General features: G+C 38.2%; 1 protein-coding gene across 1 annotated transcript in view; it reads right to left on the bottom strand.

Annotated features, from left to right (window-relative positions):
- The window catches only part of CFTR (CF transmembrane conductance regulator), a 195,529-nt gene that overhangs the window by 84,079 nt on the left and 85,654 nt on the right, over positions 1 to 25,796 (bottom strand). The window lies entirely within an intron of this gene.

The following is a 25,796-nucleotide window of genomic DNA, read 5'->3' as shown; positions in this document are numbered from 1 at the left end:
TTGCCCTGAGACTTGAGAATGTGACGAGTTAGATGGATAGGATTCTCTCTTTAATTCAAAACAAGTTCTTTGCCTTTTCTTTTCTCAACCCCATACATCTTCTCTTTTCTTTTGTTACCACCTTCTTCTCTCTTCCTCTATTAAAAATACTCTTCCACTCTATTCCTCCTTTTGCTTTCACAATCTAGAAGCAGTACATCCGCTCTCCTTGAACTGACATGAACATTACCTGTATTTAAATTGTCAAAATGGTTACTTATATTGTCCATTTGTTTTTGTTATCCACCATATGAAAGTCAAATAGAACTTCATACACAAAACTGTAAACTCACAAAGCTGGTAAATTAGTACATGATCATTCGTATTAAAAGCTAGTTGGCAGCTCCTGTAGGCTTAGAACCATGCCAGCCACTGCCCCCAAGGAATGGTTGCTGTCAATACTCCTGAGCTAAGGGGACCAAAAAGGATAAAAAATGTGACTTAAAAAATGCTGACATGTTGGAGGAGATACAGCAGGACCCAGTGGAGCTAGCTACTCAGGCACTGGAGAAATACAACACAGAGAGGTCATTGAGACCCATAGAGCACTGTGATGAGGAGGACCTTCTGTAGTTATGAGACACGTGAAACGAAGTGCTTCATTTCTTTCCACTGGACTGAATTTTTTTGTTCAACTCATGGACCAGGCCACATAACCAGGATTCCATCCAAATAACAAGGACTACAGCTAAATTCCACACCCGAGGTCTCAAATCTCAGTCTTGCTAAGGGAGCATGTCCAGGAGCACCTCAGCCTTTAAGCCTTTAGTGAGCAGTTCTATGCAACACAACCTCTTTACTCAATTTAGAGCAATTAGTAAAATGGCTCACATGTGTATTTCTTCTCTGCTGCACCATATTTTCCTTCCCCATATCCCATTCCCTTTTTAAAAAATTAAATCTTTTAGAGGAAAAGAAAGAATAATTTATCTTATATGAATAGATTGAGCAGGCTTTTGTAAAGGAGGCACATTTTCTAACACAATCTTTTTTTTTTTTTTTTTTGGCTGCGTTGGGTCTTCGTTGCTGTGTGTGGGCTCTCTCTAGTTGCAGTGAGTGGGGGATACTGCTTGTTGGGGTGTGTGGGCTTCTCACTGCAGTGGCTTCTCTTGTTGTGGAGCACGGGCTCTAGGTGTGCAGGCTTCAGTAGTTGTGGCTCGTGGGCTCAGTAGTAGTGGCTCACGGGATCTAGAGCACAGGCTCAGTAGTTGTGGCACACGGGCTTAATTGCTCCTCGGTACGTGGGATCTTCCCGGACCAGGGCTTGAACCCGTGTCCCCGGCACTGGCAGGCAGATTCTCAACCACTGTGCCACCAGGGAAGCCCTCTGACACAATCTTAAAAAACCAGAGGTTGCTGGAATTATTGGAGTTTTTTTTTTTCAAATTTGAATTCAATACACTATCAGTTAAATCAGTTAAAATTTCTATTTTTTTTAAAATTTAGAAATATCAGTAGTTATTTTGATGGTACGCTAATAATACTGTTACATTTAGGGGATTATAGATTTGGAGGGTGTAGAATCCTAGCCCAGTGCAAGAGTTTAACAAAGATTTGTGGAATGAAGGAAGAAAAATGGAGAGAATGGATGAAGGAAAGGTAAACAAACATTAAGTGACAAAGAAACAGGTGCATATAAGAAAATAAGAAAGGTGTACAGCATAGAAAAAGAAAGAAAATGGGAAAAGGAATAATTGTCAGAAGAAGTAGACATCTGTAGGAAAAAGCAGGAAGATACTGGCAGCATAAAGAGACAAGAAAAGTGAAGGGAAAGATAGGAAATGATAGAAGACAAGGAACTATAATTGACACTTTAGCAAATATCCCTAGTGAATGTAAATGTCCAAAGAATACAAATGCAATTTATTTCAATAATTTTCTTTTCTTAAGACAGAATAAATAAGAGGCTGTTTTAGCCAAATTTCTCTCACAGGAGCCTGCAATATTCATCCTTTAAACAAGCCAAGGAAATAGGAGGGAGAAGGAAAAAAAAAATTCTCTTTCTTCCTTCCCATATGAGTAGGCTGAAACGTAATATTAGAGAAAGAAATTGGAAGATCCTCAAGTGAGCTTAGACTTTACATGTTCAGATTGAATGGAAAACCATCAATTTCCTCCCAAAAAGACCAGAAATAGCCATTCCTTTGAGTATCACTCCTCAAATCCTGACCTGGAACTGGTCCCGGGAAAGGAGAAAATACATTAAGAAAATGAGGGATTCAAGGAAGGAATTGCTTAGATGGTTTCCTGGTACCAAGTTAATCTATTTCAATTATAACCACAAGCTACTCTGTTTCATTTATAGTTTCAGAACGCTATTAATTTTGAGCTCCTATGATAATGTACTCTGCCCCGTGCCTGGTCTGTTCAGCACATTCAGTCAGTGAGCCACGCCTGCATCCCTGGGGTGCCCCAGGCCTGCCTGGCATGAGGCCTGGTAAGTGACTGGTCATCTTCTTTGGCGTGCCTTAGATGGAATGGGATTTCTCAGTGTGAAATTTCCCCTCATACTTGGGAGAATTTCCAGGTTGGGTGCAGCCTGGGAAAATGCCATGACGAACTGAATCTAAGCGTCTCTGCTCCCAAGTCACTGGTGAGCTGAAATCTGAATTATGTTTGCGGTGTCCGTTTAGAGAGCTGTTGGGATGTCATGTAAACTATGCTAATGGTGATGGTTCAATAAGTAACAAAGCTGGAATACTGAACTGCATGGCATGGGGCCCAGGATTTGAACCCTGCTCTGCAGGCTTATTGTGAAATCTCAGTTACTTAACAGCTTTGTAACTTAATTCTAACCATAAGCTAGGTGCAATTATAGTCCATCTTCTATAAAGGGTGCTCAGTATAAGAATTAAGAATATGTCATATACAAAGCAATTCAATAAATATAAATCAATGAAATGAAATGTGCCAATCCAAGTGGAATATTTTTAATCCTAAAATAAAGTTTAAAACAAAATAAAGAACATGAATGGCAACATTGACCAGAGAGCACAATGGCTTATTTTGTAGCTCTGTTTCCGCTAATAACTGGATAAGTAGCTTTGGGCAAGTCTATTCTGGCCTTCAGTTCTCCCTCTGTAAATGGGGGTAATAGTACCTTCCTTTAACAGTTGCAAAAATTTGAAGTAACTTCATATAAAGAGCTTGGTCCATAACGCACACTCAAACTTTGGTGATCTGCACTTTTAGAATGATCTATTTACCAACAATCTGTGTACATCATTCATTTCCATTTGGCCTTGAGTAGAATGCTTACCTGATGTAATACTCTGCGCCATTCTCATATTAAAGGAAAAGCAGATTCTTATTAAGGCCTGAAAATATAGCCTTTATTAGCATATGATTGTAAGAAACATACAAGGGGTAATGTATCGGAAAAGAATCAGACTTAGAATTGGAAGCCATGCATTCAAGTCCCAAGTTCGCGTGCCTTTACCAAATGTACTTTTGTTGAGGTTGCTATGTATGTAGTCACATGTTTTGAAACTAAAAGTCAAGGTTCTTAAGGGTGACACCATATTCCCAGACAAGATCTAGATACCTTCCAAATGCTACCTCTCTAGAGATGGTTAGTTAATTTTATTTAACATTTTAGCCATGGTAAATTGTGCTATGATATTTTTATTCATCTTATTATCTTCTCATTATAAAAGAATCAAGGAGGGTAGGGAACACCTACTTTCTTTTTTCTGAGAAACTTTTTCATGTTTTTGGGATGATTCTGTAGTATTTGATTAGAAATTTCCACTAGAATATGTTTCAGCAGTACAAACAAATAAGAAGACTATTTTTAACTCCCCACACTTTCTGCTAATTGACTGAGGTGCTACTGAATGAAGAACACCTAGTTAAACAAATAAATATTTTAGCAATCAACACCAGAGTAACCTTCTTGATGAGTCAACATCAGAATTCTATAATAAGAAAGCAGCTTGATGCAAGCTCCTTTCAGGAAGCTCTGTGCTTGAATTCACTGGTCCACATTTATTTGCAGTCTGGACTAGACTGGACTGGAAGTGTAAGATTTTGAATTTCAGAATACATAGCTCCAGGCTTCCCTGGGGGCACAGTGGTTAAGAATCCATCTGCCAATGCAGGGGACACGGGTTCAAGCCCTTGTCCGGGAAGATCGCACATGCCATGGAACAACTAAGTCCGTGCGCCACAACTACTGAAACTGGCACAACTACTGAACTGGTGGCAACAAGGGAGGCCACCGCAATGAGAAACCAGTGCACCGCAGCAAAGAGTAGCTCCCGCTCGCCTCAACTAGAGAAAAGCTCGGGTGCAGCAACAGAGACCCAGTGCAGCCAAAAATAAAAAATAAATAAATTTTAAAAACCACAAAACATAGCTCTGTCAGATGCTCTGTGATCTTCACTGGCATTTGCTACCAAAAAAAAAAAAAGTCTACTGATAACACCATTGTACATAAATCATTGAGCTTTTGTGATTTTATTTCTATAAGATATATTCTCATGAATGAGACAGCATGGATAGGTACGTGTCTTTTCTTTTTAAAAGTTACTGCTGCCAGAATCCTTTACAAAACAACTTTTAAAAGTAACCGTTCCAGGGCTTCCCTGATGGCGCAGTGGTTGAGAATCCATCTGCCAAGGCAGGGGACACAGGTTCAGGCACTGGTCCAGGAAGATCCCACATGCCGCGGAGCAACTAAGCCTGTCCGCCACAACTTCTGAGCCTGCGCTCTACTGATCGCGAGCCACAACTATTAAAGCCCACGCACCTAGAGCTCGTGCTCCGCAACGAGAAGCCACAGCAGTGAGAAGCCCGTGCACCTCAACAAAGAGTAGCCCCCGCTCACCGCAACTGGAGAAAGCCCACGCGCAGCAACGAAAACCCAACGCAGCCAAAAATAAATAAATAAATAAATTTTTTTTAAAAAGTGGGGGTTTTCCCTGGTGGCGCAGTGGTTGAGAGTCCGCCTGCCGATGCAGGGAACATGGGTTCGTGCCCTGGTTTGGGAAGATCCCACATGCTGTGGAGCGGCTGGGCCCGTGAGCCATGGCCACTGAGCCTGCGCGTCCGGAGCCTGTGCTCCGCAACGGGAGAGGCCACAGCAGTGAGAGGCCCGTGTACGGCAAAAAAAAAAAAAAAAAAAAAGTAACAGTTCCATCATCAAGATTTGATGGAACTGTTACTTTTCTTCACATCATCACCAACAATACGTACCATCACATTTTAATTTTTGCTAACTTGTCATTTTAATTTGCATTTTCCTTAATAATGGTGAAATTTTAAATATTTATTGGTAACGTGGGTTTTGTCTTCTGTGAAATGCCTGTTTTTACCAGATTTTTGTCCTTTTCTTATTAATTCATTTTTCATTGTAAGGTATAGATATTAACAACTTTTTCTTTAATATTTTTAAAACATTTTCCCTGTTTCTATTTTCACTCTGTATGTACCATCTGTCATATGCAAAATTAAAATTTTTCATTTAGTCAATATATCTACCTGCAATTAGTATATTGGTTAAAAAATACTACTGCACTTTCAGGTTATACAGATAGTATCCTAAATTTTCTTGTAAAATGTTTATTACTCTTTTTAAATTAAAGAATTTATTCAAGGTATGATTTATGTTTATACATGGTGTGAGATAAGAATGTAGTCTTATTTTCTTTTAGTTGGATAGTAGGCCTAATTTATTAAATGATGTTTCCACTCAATTTATATATCATCTATCATAGTCTCATATTTCCAAAGATCTATTTCTGGGTTCTCTGTTTGGTTCCTCTGATCCATTCTCTACTCCTACACTAATATTCTGCTGAGTTTTTGGTGTTTAGGTTTTTTTAATGGCATTAAGTATGATTTAATACCTGACAAAGCACAATTCTTCTTCATAAATTTTTGTCTCTTTTTGCTCACTTAGTCTTCTATATAATAACAATATTAACAACAATAGAAATAATAATACTAATAATAGCTAATGGATATTGAGTGCTTACTATGCACCAGGTACTATTTTGAGCATTTTACAAGTATTAACTTCTTTAATACTCATCACAACCCTATCCCCATTATAAATATGAGAAAACTGAAAGTTAGAAAAGGTTAATATCATTCCAAAGATAACAAAGCCAATAAACAATAGAGCCAGAATTGAAACCAAGGCAGTTTGTCTACAAAGTGTATACTCTTAACTACTTTTTATATTTCCTCCCACACGAAATTTAAGTTCAGTTTAATAAAATTCCAAAAACAATCTCATTCAGATGTATTGTGATTTTATTAAATGTATACATAAGTTTGGATGTGATTCACATCTTAAGATGCTAAATCATATCTTTTCATTAATTCAGTTGTTTTAGATCTTTCGATAAGACTGCAATCTTCTTCATATATGTCCTGTAAATTTCCTGTTACATTTATCCTTAAGTATTTTATGGTTTTCTACTATTGTGAATTGAATAGCTTTTTCTTTTTTTTCGGTATGTGGGCCTCTCACTGTTGTAGCCTCTCCCGTTGCGGAGCACAGGCTCCGGACGCGCAAGCTCAGAGGCCATGGCTCACGGAACTAGCCGCTCCGCGGCATGTGGGATCTTCCCAGACCAGGGCACGAACCCGTGTCCCCTGCATCGGCAGGTGGACTCTCAACCACTGCGCCACCAGGGAAGCCCCTGAATAGCTTTTTATTTCCACTTCTAGATTGTTGTTGCCAGTGTAAAGAAAAGCTGATTATTTTTGTATGCTCATCTACTATTCAGCCATCTTATCATAGTCCCTTATTAATTCTGGCAGGGTTTTGCTCTCCGTTTGCCTTTGCTAGAATCACTTGGGGTTTTTTTAGGTGAACAATTTTTTCACGAACATGTAATATTATTCTTATTTTAAGACAAATGGCATTAACCTTTCACCATTTAAAATAATGCTAGGACTTCCCTGGTGACGCAGTGGTTAAGAATCCGCCTGCCAATGCAGGGGACACGGGTTCGAGCCCTGGTCCAGGAAGAACCCACATGCCACGGAGCAACTAAGACCGTGCGCTACAACTACTGAGCCTGTGCACTAGAGCCCACGAGCCACAACTACTGAAGTCTGTGCGCCTAGAGCCCGTGCTCCACAATAAGAGAAGCCACCGCAATGAGAAGCCCGTGCACCACAACGAAGAGTAGCCTCCGGTCACGGCAACTGGAGAAAGCCCACATGCAGCAACGACGATCCAACACAGCCAAAAATAAATAAATAAATAAATTTTAAATAAATAAAAATAAAATAATGCTTACTTTGGATTGTTTGTTTAAAAAAAGGTACAAAGCTCTTTAATGAAGTTTTCTCCTACTATTCTTACTTTGAAGTTTTATTAGAAATAACTGCTGAATTTATGTAAGACCCTTTTAGCATCTACTGACCCTATTTTATGGTTTTCTTCCTTCAATGTAACAAATTATATTGTATTTATAGATTGCTTATATTGAAGCACCCTTGTATTCCTATTCATGAATCTTGCCTGATATTTTATTTTTTATACCATACTGAATTCTATTTAGTAGTATTTTATTTGATAGCATTTTATTTAAATATCTATATTCATAAGTATGATTTATTACAGTTTTCTTTTTAATATATTTTTTCATATTTTGATACAAATACTATCCTGGCTTTAGAAAATGAAGAGTTTTTCATTTTTTCTATGATTTGGTATGGTTTAAATAATATTGGAAGTTATGTTATTAAAGGTAAAATAGAACCCAGCTATGAAATTATCTAGTGATAGTGCCTTTTAATTTTTATTAATCGACATTGAACCAACTTTACAATGGTAATCTGTCTATTCAAGTTTTTTTATGCTTCTTTCTTCAATTTTGAACATTTGTATTTTGCTAGTAAATCATCCAGTTCCTCTAGGTTTTTAACTTTTCAACAGATTTGCACTAATTTTTAATAATAGTTTTAATCTTGTCCATATTTTTGCTTAAGCTTCTTCATCATTCCTAATATTTTAAGTCTTCCTTACTAAAGACAAGGATAGATTTAACTATTTTACTGGTCTTTTCAAAGAACTGGCTTTGAGGAATTATTATATCTTTCGTTTATCTGTTTGTTTCCTACTTCATTAAATTTTTATCCTTACTTGCTCCCTCTTTTAACTTCTTATTATTTGGTTGCTTTTTTAAAATTCTCAAGAAAAATACAAATTTTGTGTGTTTTTAGGCTTGCTTCTTAACAATAAAGGCATTTAAAGCTATAAATTTCCCTCTGAGTACAGCCATGTTCTATAGATTTTTATATGAAGTGTTCACTCTTTCAGTGTATTCTAGATTTTAAACAATTTATACTCAGTCAGGAGATTTTACCTCTCAAAGTATGTGTTTTTCAACTTAACTAGGTTAATCATATCTAAACAAATTTTACCTTTTACCAAGCATAGGTAACATGTTTAGTCAGACATTCTCATTAGAAACTCTGAACTATGACTTAAGAAGAAGCTAAGAAACTATTTTTTAAAAAAGAAAAGAAAAGAAAGAAAAGGAAAAAGTTTGAGTGGAAGAAGAGTACTATTAAAAGGGCTTACATCTATTTCCTAAAATTTTAATGGAGTTTTACAGACATTCATTAGCCAAACTTAAAAAGCTGGGGTTTGGGCTAAATGTAGCTTAAGAGAAGAGATCTTCAAAATTACTCGAAAAAGATCTAAACTGGTATGAAATTTAAGGGTTTTGTTCATTTGTTTCTTTTTTAGGGAACTGAAGATGTTTTAAGTGTTAGATAAGATTTTATCCGCTAGCAGAGGAGTTTCAAGATGGCGGAGGAATAAGACATTGAGATCACCTTCCTCCCCACAAATACATCAGAAATACATCCACATGTGGCACAACTCCTACAGAATACCTACTGAACGCTGGCAGAAGACCTCAGACCTCCCAAAACGCAAGAAACTCCCCACATACCTGTGTAGGGCAAAAGAAAAAAAGAAAAAACAGAGACAAAAGAATAAGGACGGGACCTGCACCAGTGGGAGGGAGCTGTGAAGGAGGAGAGGTTCCCACACACTAGGAAGCCCCTTCGCAGGTGGAGACTGCAGGCGGCGGAGTGGGGGAAGCTTTGGAGCCACGGAGGAGAGCACAGTAACAGGGGTGGGGAGGGCAAAGAGGAGAGATTCACGCACAGAGGATCGGGACGACCAGCACTCACCAGCCTGAGAGGCTCGTCTGCTCACCCGACGGGGCGGGCGGGGTCTGGGAGCTGAGGCTCTGGCTTCGGAGGTCAAATCCCAGGGAGAGGACTGGGGTTGGCTGTGTGAACACAGCCTTTAGGGGGCTAGTGCGCCACGGCTAGCCGGGAGGGAGTCCGGGAAAAGTCTGGAGCTGCCGAAGAGACAAGAGACTTTTTCTTGCCTCTCTGTTTCCTGGTGCACGAGGAGAGGGGATTAAGAGCGCCGCTTAAAGGAGCTCCAGAGACAGGCACGAACTGCCGCTATCAGCGCAGACCCCAGAAGCAGGCATGAGATGCTAAGGCTGCTGCCACCAAGAGACCGTGTGCAAGCACAGGTCACTGTCCACACCTCCCCTCCCGGGAGCCAGTGCAGCCCACCACTGCCAAGGTACCGTGATCCAGGGACAACTTCCCCGGGAGAACACACGGCGCGCCTCAGGCTGGTGCAACGTCATGATGGCCTCTGCTGCCAAAGGCTCGCTCTGCACTCCATGTCCCTCCCTCCTCCCGGCCTGAGTGCGCCAGAGCCCCCGAATCAGCGGCTCCTTTAACTCCGTCCTGTCTGAGCGAAGAACAGACGCCCTCAGGCGACCTACACGCAGAGGCGGGGCCAAATCCGAAGCTGAACTCCGGGAGTTGTGCGAACAAAGAAGACAAAGGGGAATCAATCCTGGGGGCCTCAGGAGCAGCGGATTAAACTCCACAATCAACTTGATGTACCCTGCATCTGTGGAATGCCTGAATAGACAACGAATCATCCCAAATTGAGGAGGTGGACTTTGGGAGCAACTATATATATATATATATTTCCCCTTTTTCTCTTTTTGTAAGTGTGTATGTGTATGCCTCTGTGTGTGATTTTGTCCGTATAGCTATGCTTTTACCATTTGCCCTAGGGTTCTGCCTGTCCATTTCTTTATTTTTTTTTTAGTATAGTTTTCAGCGCTTGTTATCATTGGTGGATGTGTCTTTTGGTTTCATTGTTCTTTCTTTCTTCTAAATTACTTAAAAAAATTTTAATAACTATTTTTTGTTTTTTATTTTAATAACTTTTAAATTTTAATTTATTTTATCTTTATCTTTCTTTCTTTTATTCTCCCTTTCATTCTGAGCCATGTGGATGACAGGCTCTTGGTTCTCCAGCCAGGTGTCAGGGCTGTGCATCTGATGTGAGAGAGCCAAGTTCAAGACACTGGTCCACAAGAGACCTCCCAACTCCATGTAATATCAAACGGGGAAAATCTCCCACAGATCTCCATCTGAACACCAAGACCCAGCTCGACTCAATGACCAGCAAGCTACAGTGCTGGACACCCTATGCCAAACAACTAGCAACACAGGAACACAACCCCACCCATTAGCAGAGAGGCTACCTAAAATCATAATAAGGTCACAGACACACCAAAACACACCACCAGACATGGTCCTGCCCACCACAAAGACAAGATCCAGCCTCATCCACCAGAACACAGGCACTAGTCCCCTCCACCAGGAAGGCTACACAACCCACTGAACCAACCCTAGTCACTGGGGGCACACACCAAAAACAACGGGAACTATGAACCTGCAGCCTGCATAAAGGAGACCCCATACACAGTAAGTTAAGCAAAATGAGAAGACAGAAACACAGCAGTTGAAGGACCAAGGTAAAAACCCACCAGACCTACCAAATGAAGAGGAGAATGGTGAAAATACAAGAAACGTTTAACAAGGACCTAGAAGAACTAAAGAGCAAACAAACAATCATGAACAACACAATAAATGAAATTAAAAATTCTCTAGAAGGGATCAATAGCAGAATAACTGAGGCAGAAAAATGGATAAGTGACCTGGAAGATAAAATAGTGGAAATAACTACTGCAGAGCAAATAAAGAAAAATAAAAAAAAGAAAAGAATTGAGGACAGTCTCAGAGACCTCTGGGACTATTAAAATATTAAACACACCAACATTCGAATTATAGGAGTCCCTGAAGAAGAAGAGAAAAAAAAGGACTGAGAAAATATTTGAAGAGATTATAGTTGAAAACTTCCCTAATTTGGGAAAGGAAATAGTTAATCAAGTCCAGGAAGCACAGAGAGTCCCATACAGATAAATCCAAGGAGAAACATGCCAAGACACACATTAACCAAACTATCAAAAATTAAATGCAAAGAAAAATATTAAAAGCAGCACGGGAAAAACAACAAATAAAATACAAGGACATCCCCATAAGGCTAACAGCAGATCTTTCAGCAGAAACTCTGCAAGCCAGAAGGGAGTGGCAGGACATATTTAAAGTGATGAAAGGGAAAAACCTACAACCAAGATTACTCTACCCAGCAAGGATCTCATTCAGATTTGATGGAGAAATTAAAACCTTTACAGACAAGCAAAAGTTAAGAGAATTCAGCACCACCAAACGAGCTTTACAACAAATGCTAAAGGAACTTCTCTAGGCAGGAAACACAAGAGAAGGAAAAGACCTACAATAAGAAACCCAAAACAATTAAGAAAATGGTAATAGGAATAGCCATTTCAATAATTACCTTAAATATAAGTGGATTAAATGCTCCACCTAAAAGACACAGACTGACTGAATGGATACAAAAACAAGAACCATAAATATGCTGTATACAAGAGACCCATTTCAGACCTAGGGACACATACAGACTGAAAGTGAGGGGATGGAAAAAGATATTCCATGCAAATGGAAATCAAAAGAAAGCTGGAGTAGCAATTCTCATATCAGACAAAATAGACTTTAAAACAAAGACTATTACAAGAGACAAAGAAGGACACTACATAATGATCAAGGGATCAATCCAAGAAGAAGATATAACAATTTTAAATATTTATGCACCCAACAAAGAAGCACCTTGATACATAAGGTAAATACTAACAGCCATAAAAGGGGAAATCGATAGTAACACAATCTTAGTAGGGGGCTTAAACACCCCACTTTCACCAGTGGACAGATCATCCAAAATGAAAATAAATAAGGAAACACAAGCTTTAAATGATACATTAAACAAGATGGACTTAATTAATAATTATAGGACCATCCATCCAAAAACAGCAGAATACACTTTCTTCTCAAGTGCTCATGGAACATTCTCCAGGATAGATCGTATCTTGGGTTACAAATCAAGCCTTGGTAAATTTAAGAAAACTGAAATCGTATCAAGTATCTTTTCTGACCACAACGCTATTAGACTACATATCAATTACAGGAAAAAATCTGTAAAAAATACAAACACATGAGGCTAAACAATACACTAGTTAATAACCAAGAGATCACCGAAGAAATCAAAGAGGAAATCAAAAAATACCTAGAAAAAAATGCCAATGAAAACATGACGACCTAAAACCTATGGGATGCAGGAAAAGCAGTTCTAAGAGGGAAGTTTATAGCAATACAATCCTACCTTAAGAAACAAGAAATATCTCAAATAAACAACCTAACCTTATATCTAAAGCAATTAGAGAAAGAAGAAAAAAACCCCAAAGTTAGCAGAAGGAAAGCAATCATAAAGATCAGATCAGAAATAAATGAAAAAGAAATGAAGAAAACAGTAGCAAAGATCAATAGAACTAAAAGCTGGTTCTTTGAGAAGATAAACAAAACTGATAAGCCATTAGCCAGGCTCATCAAAAAAAAAGAGAGAAGACTCAAATCAATAGAATTAGAAATGAAAAAGGAGAAGTAACAACTGACACTGCAGAAATACAAAAGATCACGAGAGATTACTACAAGCAACTATATGCCAATAAAATGGACAACCTGGAAGAAATGGACAAATTCTTAGAAATGCACAACCTTCTGAGACTGAACCAGGAAGAAAGAGAAAGTATGAACACACCAATCACAAGCACTGAAATTGAAACTGTGATTAAAAATCTTCCAGCAAACAAAAGCCCAGGACCAGATGGCTTCACAGGCGAATTCTATCAAACATTTAGAGAAGAGCTAACCCCTATCCTTCTCAAATTCTTCCAAAATACAGCAGAGGGATGAACACTCCCAAACTCATTCTACGAGGACACCATCACCCTGATACAAAAACCAGACAAACATGTCACAAAAACAGAAAACTACAGACCAATATCACTGATGAACATAGATGAAAAAATCCTCAACAAAATACTAGCAAAGAGAATCCAACAGCACATTAAAAGGATCATACACCATGATCAAGTGGGGTTTATCGCAGAAATGCGAGGATTCTTAAATATATGCAAATCACTCAATGTGATACACCATATTAACAAATTGAAGGAGAAAAGCCATACGATCATCTCAATAGATGCAGAGAAAGCTTTCGACAAAATTCAACACTCATTTATGAAAAAAACCCTCCAGAAAGTAGGCCTAGAGGGAACTTACCTCAACATAATAAAGGCCATATATTACAAACCCACAGCGAACATCATCCTCGATGGTGAAAAACTGAAACCATTTCCACTAAGATCAGGAATAAGACAAGGTTGCCCACTGTCACCACTATTATTCACCATAGTTTTGGAAGTCCTAGCCACAGCAATCAGAGAAGAAAAAGAAATAAAAGTAATCCAAATTGGAAAAGAAGTAAAGCTGTCACTGTTTGCAGGTGACATGATACTATACATAGAGAATCCCAAAGATGCTACCAGAAAACTACTAGAGCTAATCAATGAATTTGGTAAAGTAGCAGGATACAAAATTCATGCACAGAAATCTCTTGCATTCCTATACACTAATGATGAAAAATCTGAAAGAGAAATTAAGGAGACACTCCCATTTACCACTGCAACAAAAAGAATAAAATACCTAGGAATAAACCTACCTAAGGAGAGAAAAAGACCTGTATGCAGAAAATTATAAGACACTGACGAAAGAAATTAAAGATGATACAAACAGATGGAGAGATATACCATGTTCTTGGATTGGAAGAATCAACATTGTGAAAATGACTATACTACCCAAAGCAATCTACAGATTCAATGCAATCCCTATCAAACTACCAAAGGCATTTTTCACAGAACTAGAACAAAAAATTTCACAATCTGTATGGAAAAATAAAAGACCTCGAATAGCCAAAGCAATCTTGAGAAAGAAAATGGAGCTGGAGGAATCAGGCTCCCTGACTTCAGACTATACTACAAAGCTACAGTAATCAAGACAGTATGGTACTGGCACAAAAACAGAAATATATATGAATGGAATAGGATAGAAAGCCCAGAGATAAACCCACACACATATGGTCTCCTTATCTTTCATAAAGGAGGCAAGAATACACAATGGAGAAGAGACAGCCTCTTCAATAAGTGGTGCTGGGAAAACTTGACAGCTACATCTAAAAGAATGAAATCAGAACACTCCCTAACACCATACACAAAGGTAAACTCAAAATGGATTAAAGACCTAAATGTAAGGCCAAATACTATCAAACTCTTAGAGGAAAACATAGGCAGAACACTCTAAGACATAAATCACAGCAAGATCCTTTTTGACCCACCTCCTAGAGAAATGGAAATAAAAACAAAAATAAACAAATGGGACCTAATGAAACTTCAAAGCTTTTGCGCAGCAAAGGAAACCACAAACAAGACGAAAAGACAACCCTCAGAATGGGAGAAAATATTTGCAAAGGAAGCAACTGACAAAGGATTAATCTCCAAAATTTACAAGCAGCTCATGCAGCTCAATATCAAAAAAACAACCCAATCCAAAAATGGGCAGAAGACCTAAATCAACATTTCTCCCAAGAAGATATGCCAATTGCCAACAAACACATGAAGGAATGCTCAACATCATTAATCATTAGAGGAATGCAAATCAAAACTACAATGCAATATCATCTCACACCAGTCAGAATAGCCATCTTCAAAAAATCTACAAACAATAAATGCTGGAGAGGGTGTGGAGAAAAGGGAGCCCTCTTGCACTGTTGGTGGGAATGTAAATTGATACAGTCACTATGGAGAACAGTATGGAGGTTCCTTAAAAAACTACAAATAGAACTACCATATGACTCAGCAATCCCTCTACTGGGCATACACCCTGAGAAAACCATAATTCAAAAAGTGTCATATACCACAATGTTCATTGCAGCTCTATTTACAATAGCCAGGACATGGAAGCAACCTAAGTGTCCATCAACAGATGAATGGATAAAGAAGTTGTGGCGCATATATACAATGGAATATTACTCAGCCATAAAAGGAAATGAAATTGAGTTATTTGTAGTGAGGTGGATGGACCTAGAGTCTGTCATACGGAGTGAAGTAAGTCAGAAAGAGAAAAACAAATACCGTATGCTAACACAAATATATGGAATCTAAAAAAGAAAAAAAAAAGGTCATGAAGAACCTAGGAGCAAGACGGGAATAAAGACTCAGACCTACTAGAGAATGGACTTGAGGACCCTGGGAGGGGAACGTGTAAGCTGGGACAAAGTGAGAGAGTGGTAGTGTATGTATGGACATATATACACTACCAAATATAAAATAGATAGCTAGTGGGAAGCAGTCACATAGCACAGGAGATCAGCTCGGTGCTTCGTGACCAGCTGTAAGGGTGGGATAGGGAGTGTGGGAGGGAGGGAGATACAAGAGGGAGGAGATATGGGGATATATGTATATGTATAACTGATTTACTTTGTTATAAAGGAGAAACTAACACACTATTGTAAAGCAATTATACTCCAATAAAAATGTTTTTAAAAATTAAATAAATAATAAAAATTTTAAAAAGACTTTATCCGCTAGCAGTACTTTCCTCAATAATATTTTAATGGTGTATAAAATATTTTCTTTGGTAACTATAGTATATCTAACCAGAGGTTATCACAACTGCTATCCAAAATACTCATTATAGTGACTGGGGTATAGACACACATACATTTGAATATACATACATATATATACACTTACAGATTGCATTTTTATACATCTTTATATATGTACATAGATATGTGTATATATATATTACTTACACGTATATGTATGGTATACATACATATATGCATGTGTTTATTCCGCTTGATCTCTATCATCCACTATTATGGTGCTAAGCAAGTGAATTCTGCATAAGTAAAAGGGGATGTTTATTGATATTTTTCTTATGAACTAGGTTACTAGTTCTCTTATCAAAAAAAAAATAAAACATATGTGGAAGATATGGAGTTCTTAAGTATCAAGTTGTCTCACTTTCCAAAGGTTTATCCTCTTCAATCCTGTTAACATAACATAATGAGAGCTGATTCATGGAGAATGCTCATCATATCCCATGACCCTAAAATATAGGAGAAGTCATATTTTTTCTCAGCTGGTAGCGGATAGCTTGGCCAAAGAACGTATGATCCACATTACTTTGAACAATTCAAATTCATTCAATCGAACTGATCATGTCACATCCCTGCTTTAAACAAAACATCATAAAAGAAACAACCAAAAATATATTGTATCCTTGTGAACTCCAGAATAAAATCCAAACTTTAAAAGACGGCACACAGGCACTCCTTGGTGGTGCAGTGGTTAAGAATCCGCCTGCCAATGCAGGGGACACGGGTTTGAGCCCTAGTCCAGGAAGATCCTACCTGCCACGGAGCAACTAAGCCCCTATGCCACAACTGCTGAGCCTGCGCTCTGGAGCCCATGAGCCACAACTGCTGAGGACCGCACGCCTAGAGCCCGTGCTCTGCAGCAGGAGAAGCCACCACAATAAGAAGACCACGCACCACGACGAGGAGTAGGCCCCACTCGCCACAACTAGAGGGAAAGCCCGTGCGCAGCAATGAAGACCCCATGCAGCCAAAAAATAAATAAATTAAAAAAATAAAAATAGAAAGATGGCATACAAAACTTTTCCCAGCTCACTTCTTCAGACTCACCTCCCAGCACTCTTCCAAATACGTCTTGACCCTTAGCCACACGGAAGTTTTATTGTTCTCCAAATTTACCATATCTTTCACTATTTGCACCTGCCGGTCCCTCTATCTAGAATGGCTTTCCTCTACTTCTTTATCTGGCAAATTCCTTTAAAATCAATAAAAATTTAATATCCTCCATAAAGTCTTCCATGACTTCTTTGACAACTGGTCATGACTTTTCTGTTCCTATGTGTTATAAGAGCTTTTATGTCTTTTCTTATTAATTGTCTGTTTACCCTCAAAGACTGTGAGCTTCTCAAGGGCAAGGGCAGGGTTATAATTTGCTCTATGCTTTGGGAACCAGGACAAGTTAAAATTATTATAGGCATATGTTCCAAACAGTGAGCAAGTATTTTAGGCAATTTAGAGATGGTTAAGATTAATCCCCTGCATTCAGGAGCTTACAATCTATAATCTGTCAAGGACAACTTAATGAAAGAGCTGGATTTTGAGCTGAGATGTGGCTTCATGCCTGGGAGAACCTTTGTGACTTCCTCACAAAGGAAGGTTAGGTTCGAACCTAACCTCATGGAACCTAACCAAGTCTGCCCCCAACTTATCTCTCTGGCCAGCTTGAGATACTGGGATATGTCACTAGAGCACACTCGTTAACCCTAAATAATAAATAAAGTTAAATGGTAAGCCTACTGTCATTTGAAAAGTAGATTCTGATGGAGAATAAACAGACAGATGAACGGAACAGAAGATTCCACAAACAAACAAACCCACACACAGATCAGAACATAGCATAAAAGTGTTAGAATGACAGTTTATAGGGAAAGGAGAAACTGCTCAAAAAATTATCTCATGACATATGGATCTCCATTTGGAAGATAAAATTAGACCCCTAGCTCATACCAAATACAAAAATTAATTCCAATGGTTTGTAGTCCTGAATGCAAAAAATGAAACTTTAAGAATATTGAGAATACACAGTATATTTTTATGATTTGTATTAGAAAGGATTGTCTTAAAGATAAAGAACAAACCATAAAAGACAATATAGATATAATTCATTATATGAAAATCAAAAAACTCTCTATAACAAAAGATTCCAGAACAAAACATACATTGCATTACCTCCCATCCCTAAAGGAGAGTAATGCAATGTATATAACTGTTTTAGTACAGTCCCTCCAAGCTGCAGATACCAAGAAAGTATTGAACGTGAAATTATCTTATTATGGGAAATACTTGCATAAAAGAAAACAGGAAAGGAGGCAAGGAAGGCTGGGAGAGCTGTCAGACCTCAATGCAGTTCCAACCCGAGTGAAGGAGAGAAGGACAGAAGGTTAGATGGAAAGACATTAGAACACTTTGCAATCTAAGCAAGGTCTGACAGAGCCATCTGAGAGTCTCTGAGCCAAAATCCATTAATAAATAAGTCCCATGTCTTTCAGACACAAATCTGCTTCAGTATCTCTGCCACACTCAATCATTTGTGGGAAGGTGTAGTCTCAAGACAAACTCTGAAAGTGAAGGATTTTAACTCATAGCAGTGGGCCCTCATTCAATTACATTCCCTACGACAGAAGTGTATAAGGCACATCTCACAGCTACCACAATCTTACCAAAAAAATTGGCAAAGGATATGTAGTCAAATGGCTAACAAATATAATCTCACAAGCAATCAGGGAACTGCAAATTAGAAGAGTAAAGAGATAGGACTTCTTACAACTTAGAATGGCGAAAATTAAACTCTCTGTCAAAAACAAGAGTTTTCAAAGATTGAGGAAATGGGAACGCTCATAAACGACTGGTGGTAGTGTAAATCGGTACAGCTACTTTAAAATACAGCATGTAGTGATACTGGAAATGTACATACATATCCTAGGACACCACAATTCATCTATTTATACCGGAGAGGCTCTTACATACGTGCAAAGAGAAATATTCAAAGATTGTCATTGCAGTACTAAGTAAAATCTTAGAACAATCTAAATATTCATCAATAGCAGAGTAAATAAAATGTTACACATAAGCACCATCCAGCAGTTTAATAGAATGAAATAAATTTCTACATCTAAGTAGCATAGCTAGACCTCAAAAAGGTAATTGGAGCAAAGAAAGCAAGTTGAAGAATTATGTGTACAAATTATACCATTTATGTAAATTTTAAAGCCACACAAAACAATTAAGTATTGTTTATAGATAAATATATATGGTGTAAATTCATTTAAATGGATTGAAAAGTACATATCACATTCGTAACAGTGATTGCCTGAAGCTTGGGGTTTATGGAAGAATGATGGTGAGAAGGATTTGGTGAAATGGTTTTTTTTTGTTTGTTTGTTTTTAACATCTTTATTGGAATATAATTGCTTTACAATGGTGTGTTAGTTTCTGCTTCATAACAAAGTGAATCAGCTATACATATATGTATATCCCCATATCTCCTCCCTTTTGCGTCTCCCTCCCTCCCACCCTCCCTATCCCACCCCTCTAGGTGGTCACAAAGCACAGAGCTGATCTCCCTGTGCTATGCGGCTGCTTCCCACTAGCTATTGGTTTTACATTTGGTAGTGTATATATGTCCATGCCACTCTCTTACTTTGTCCCAGCTTACCCTTCCCCCTCCCCGGGCAGGATGGGAATAAAGACGCAGACCTACTAGAGAATGGACTTGAGGATTTGGTGAAATGCTCTTACAATTCATCTAGGGCTCTAACAATATAGTTAAGAAAACAGGGATGTTGTCATATGAACGTTTCCTATCTGGAATAGATGCTAGTGATGCAGATTACCTTGAAAAGGCACGAAAATAAGAGATTCCTGCGTCTGAAAAAGATTTGATGTTCTGAGCCAATGCACTTGGCCTCCTTTTCTGGACTGAAACCAGTTATGAAGAGAAATGTGTCAATATGGATAATTTAACAAATATCTCAAAGATCATAATTACTAGAAAGCTGCTGAGATTGAAGTGAAACAAAATAGTAGGGGTAGACTGAAGAGAATTGTGAATAAGCCCATTATTTTAAGATCAAATGCATTAATAAAACCAATATCCTGCTGCTAATGTGAGTACTTGTTCTGATTACTTTATTGTTCATTTGGAGATTTCTTTATTAGTATTTAGCTTCTATTTGATTTAACATAAAACACTTTGTTTTGTATACTCTGTTAAACATTTATCTTTGCTGATTACTAAGGGCACTCCAATCTGGTGCTATATTTATCTTAAGGGTGTTGGTTTTCAGCCTTGGTGCTATCATGAGTTTAAAAAGCAGCACAAGAGCATGTGCTGCCCAGAGAAACTTTGCAACCAGAGACAAATTTGATTTCTCTTTACTTGCACTGCAACTTCTCTTGAGTTCTCTTGGACTTACCCATAAAAATTATTGGAGGAGGGCTTCCCTGGTGGCACAGTGGTTGAGAGTCCGCCTGCCGATGCAGGGGACACGGGTTCGTGCCCCGGTCCGGGAAGATCCCACATGCTGCAGAGCGGCTGGGCCCGTGAGCCATGGCCGCTGAGCCTGCGCGTCCGGAGCCTGTGCTCCGCAACGGGAGAGGCCACAATAGTGAGAGGACCGCGTACCGCAAAAAAAAAAAAAAAAAATTATTGGAGGAAATCATTTATTGGAATTAAGATACTGGGCACGATTTGATTTCTAATATAAAAATTAACTACTGAGATTTTTCTAAACCTAAATCTTAAAATAAATCAAATATAAACTTTTAAAAATTGTGATCAGTTAATTTTCCTATTGAAGGAGACCCTGAAAAATCTTTCTTTGTAACCACCCTACACTGCCATTTCAGTTTTTAATAATTTTCTCATCACAGTTTATTTACAGATAAAATCAAATATCTGGATCATTGGTTTTCAAAGTGTGATCCCTGGACCAATTTTTTCAGAATCACCTGGGGAGCTTGTTTAAAAATGCTGCACCTATTCTTACTCAGAAGAATTAGGGCAGAGTACAGGAATCTGCATTATAACCTGTGATTTTTATGCCTGTTTGAATAGGTACCTGTTCTTTTGGCTAACTTCCTTTACAACATGCTGGTCAGAAAGGCAAATGTCAACTTCAAAGGATTCTGTGCACAAAAAACATTAAGTCTGTTTGACATTGTAAAGCACTTGAAAATACTTAGATAAAGAGTACCAGCGAGGGTAAAAGTAATTATAATAAATGTGCAATAAAGATTAACTTATTTTATTATTAAAAAAGTATATAATATACCCAATGTTATGAACACACTTTTCACACAAATGTGTACCACTTTACTTTTTTAAAATGCACCTAAATTTCATCACCCTGATATTATTCAACTGAGCCAGCCAAACCAGAAGCTGTTAAGGAGGAACTGCTAATACAAAGCTCATCAACTCTGACGTGAACATAGAGGAATGGTATAGGGTATTAGTATATTGAGAGAGAGAGAACTTTAAAGAAAGGGTGAAGTGTTACATTTAATGGTCCTATGTAATTTTGCAATATTTGCTGAGTACATTTGAGCTTGCTGTGGCTCTGTAGATAGGAAAATACCATAAACCTTGTTTTATGGCTGTCTTATCACTCTTCAGAACAACCTTGACAATACAGCTGCTTGTGGTAAGGGAGGATGGTGAGAAGCTTGGGTTGCGGGAACATGAACTTCAGAAGTAATGCCATTCAATAAAGCATGTCTTTAACAGTGAATCATTAGACAGTTAATGCCACTGTTATTAATGTTTAATAATTACTAAGCACTTGTATTATGCTTTATGCACAAGGAAACTAGGCAAGAAGGAGGAAGGAGAAAAGAAGTGTTGGGGGAACAGAGGGAAGGGGAAGGGAGAAGAGAGGAAGAAGAGAATGTGAGAAAGCCAAGAGAGTACTGTATAGAGAGAAGAAATGAATTAACCATTTTTGCACACAGCTGTTGTAACTGTGGATGTAGCACTGTATGATATGTATCCACAGAGAGAGGTTAACTTCTAAAGCAGGGAATATACATGAATGAATTCTATAAATTAAAAATTGGAGTTCTGTTCATTAGGGAAGACAGTCTGTTGGCCTAAGTCAAACTTGATTACAAATAGCTGTACCTACAAATATTGGCTAAAGATTAATCCTTGCCAGAAAGCTTAAGAAGTGAGAACGTTCTATCAACTTGAAAAATAAAAACTCTTCTTTCACTGGGCTTTGGTACTGACCAATTCATAGCAGAAAACTCGAATTCCAATATATTCGTTATTGGACCCAACAAAAGTACAAAAAGCAGTATTATAATAGATATTACAGTCTTTTGTTGTCGATATTAAACTATTGTTTAATATTCATATATATATACATACATGGTTTTTATGTATGAACTTGTGAGTATATATGTAATTCTATTCATAGCTTGAAGAGCTGTAAAATGCAGTGCTTTAATGTATCTTGAGATAAGTGTCCCCAAGGAAGCTAAAAAAGATACTTGAGACAAAGAATCTTATTTATTGTGTTCTAGCTCTACATTAGACTCATTTAACGACAGATTTCTGGACTCCAGATTTCAGATTCTCTGAAATGATTCTTAACAATCTATTTTCTAAAAGCTCTCTCTAGATGATTTTAATTCAGTTGGTCTAAGAATTGGCAGTTAAGAACCTACTCATTCCTTAACTATCTTTTCTAGGTCTACCTGCCCAAGATACTGGGACAAATCCAGCATCTAGAAAGTACTCCTTTCTCAAGAGCTTCATTGGCACATTACTGTGTTATCTCGCACTTGATCCTGCTCTGGAGTTCCTCGCAGGTCTCCCAGGTCCCTAGTAACCAGGGCTCCCCAGGAGATGGGCTTCAATATGTCCTTACCCATCACCTCTGAAGTAATCCTACCAAGATCCTTATTCTCTCAAGAGCTCATTTTAGAAAACCAGCTGCTCAACTTTCCCTGAGAAGGCTTTCTTCCCTGAGCTGACTGCCCACCTACTTAGACCTCCATATTTTAAATTTGAGGTCATGAGGCGTGAAGAGGAGATTCTGCCCCAAGGTGAGAAGAAAAGAAGATAATTTGGGAGAAGATATGGGTAGAAATGTCTTGACATTTAAATTTCAAGTGTGTTAGTATAGGTGGTCTTCCCAAGATCAAGGAGTACGGAATTTAGGAGTATGGTAGCTTGATATGTCAATTATATGAAAATAAATATCCTGCAAAGACTTTTCAAAACTATGTCATGAAATTTTCAGTGCCGTTAGTTCACAAGTCTTTGTCATCACAACCTTCTCTTTCACAAATGGCAGACTTATAATCCCAATGGTTTAATAATACTGTTACAATCGTAGTGACATTAACCAGCCTGAAGTCCTAACTCAAAGTCTGCAATGTTCAATGCATAAGTTGTAGGAGTTTCTAATAGGCAACAACCCTAATCGAGTATAGCAAAAAAGAGAAGAAGTCAGAAGATTTGGATTCTCTTGCTGGTCCCATCAGTTATGAGACGTGATCTTCAACAAGTCTCTCAAACTTTCAATTCTTACACTTTAAAATGTGCATAACAATATTTCATAAATGTCTATCCCCATCTCCATTATCCCCCTCCAGTTTGCATGTTACACTGGATAAATCTCCCTAAAATATTGTTTTTATTATGGCACTCCCTCCAGTGAAGAAAAGCAACCATGGAGGACCCACCTGCTCCCCTCCCAAGGGGCCTGTGCTCCCACTAAGCACCATGTTTCGCCGACTCCTCTTGCAGCTAAACCACTGCATGAGAACTGCATTTCCCCAGGTATAAGAAACGTGAAAGTAAGTGTGGATGACTCTCCCTTTCTGCCTCTTTTGGCTATTTGGTTTAATTGCTGGCAAGTGGGGGGACAGAAACCACGATCTGATTGTTCTCTCCCAGTTCGGCTCTCATCATATACGCCTTCCTTTCCAGGTCCCAGCTTCGCTGCGCTACCTAGAGTTCCCCTGAAAGTGCAGTGCTCTCACTTGACTCCAGTCCATTTCATCCTACACCCCAGCCACACACAACAGATCATAGCTCCTCCAAGGTACAACGTTCTCTGTTGGCTCCCGGCTTTGTACATTGTGTTCTCTTTCTGGAATATTCTCCCTGTTCTTCATTCAAATGATTCCTACTCATCCATCCTCTCTCACCTTAGATGTCACTTCCTCCAGGGAAACCTCACCTGACCTTCTAAGACCAGATTAAGTGCTGCTTCTCTATACCATATAAGTACCCGGTATTAACCAATATCGTAGAACTTAACAAACTGCACTGGTTTTACTTGTTCATCTCCACCAGAGTGGAAGACCTCTGAGGACAGGGATTGTGCCTTTTTTACCAGTAATTCCCAGAGTTTGACGCAGTCCCTAGTTTAATGTTTGCACTCACAAATATTTACTACATTGAGTGAATATATATATTCATATATATGTGTGTGTATATATATATATTTTTCCCCCCCAAAAAAATCTGTAAGTCAAAAACTCATTACAGACAGGACCCTTGTTATACTTGCAGGCAGCATTCAGAGTACCTAACATATACTGTGTCCACAGCAGAAGCTCAACAAATGCTTATTGAAATCAATTTTTTTTAATTTATGAAATTTGAATCAAGGGTAATTAAACCTTCTAAATAAAAATCAGGTATTACAGACTTGGTTCTGAAACATATTCATGGTAACATAATTGCCATTTCAAGGGCAATTTTTGTCTACAGAATACTTATACTAAATTTTTAGAAAACCCAAGTGTCCCTTCCTGGAAAGGAATTTATGAACATTACCAAGTTCTAAGGTTCTATTAAAGTCTAAAGTTCTATTAAAATATAAGTGTAAAATCTTCTCTTGACCTTGTTGAATTAGCCATCATTACAAAATGGAAAATTCCAAGAGTGTGGGGTCCAGTATCCCAGTTCTTCAAAAGGGATGAAACATCATCAGGCCTATATATAATGATACAGCATGGCTTTGACCTTTGGAAAACTTAATGATGTTTTGTTTTTTAATATGAAGGCCTGGCTTAAATATCTTAATTTCATTATCAATTCATGAGATAGCTTGGTCCCAGACAGTTATAATTCAACTTTCATACTACTGTTCTGTTGATCTGCCCACGTCTTAGGAAGAGGGGCAGTCTTAGGGTTATTCAGGTTTTAGAGATGTAAGAACTCCCATTTGTTTAAGCTAATAATTAGTTCCAGAATTGCAATCTTAATTGCTAAACCCTAGTTCACACTTTTAGAATTCAGCACATTTTCATTTTGATTGCAAACTCTAGGGAAAGTGGTCACTAGATAACTAGAAAGTTAGAATTCAATGGACCAATGCGCGCAAAAATGCTTAGCAGAGCAATGCTGACTTACGCCCTCCCAGTGGATGTTAGCTAGTATTTATTTTTAAGTTCCAGGGTTCAAATGAAGTGAAATAATAGTCTAGTTCAGGAAACGCTATGGTGTTCCTGTTTGGTTCCACAGTTTTATTAAATAAATGTAGTTGCTTCATATTACAATAAATAAATGGGAGTGCTTTCAAACTTAATTACCTATCAGTAGAAAATGACAGGTGGTTCAAGGTACAGTCACTTAGTGTGGTTTATTCTGGTTTAGGGGACATAGTTCAGTGTGTTTCGAATATCTGTTTTGGAGGTCTATTATATCTTGGCTACTATTGAATGCAAATGTTAATTTGTGTGGCCATTTTTTATTTACAGATCTCTCAACTGAACATTCCTGAATTCTCCTACAACGGTGGATTGACCA

This window comes from Monodon monoceros, unplaced genomic scaffold (genome assembly GCF_005190385.1).
Source record: "Monodon monoceros isolate NGI ecotype Baffin Bay Population unplaced genomic scaffold, NGI_Narwhal_1 Super_Scaffold_2, whole genome shotgun sequence".
Lineage (NCBI taxonomy): Eukaryota > Metazoa > Chordata > Mammalia > Artiodactyla > Monodontidae > Monodon > Monodon monoceros.
Note: the sequence above shows the minus strand (reverse complement) of the source record. Positions and strands in the feature narration are given on the sequence as shown.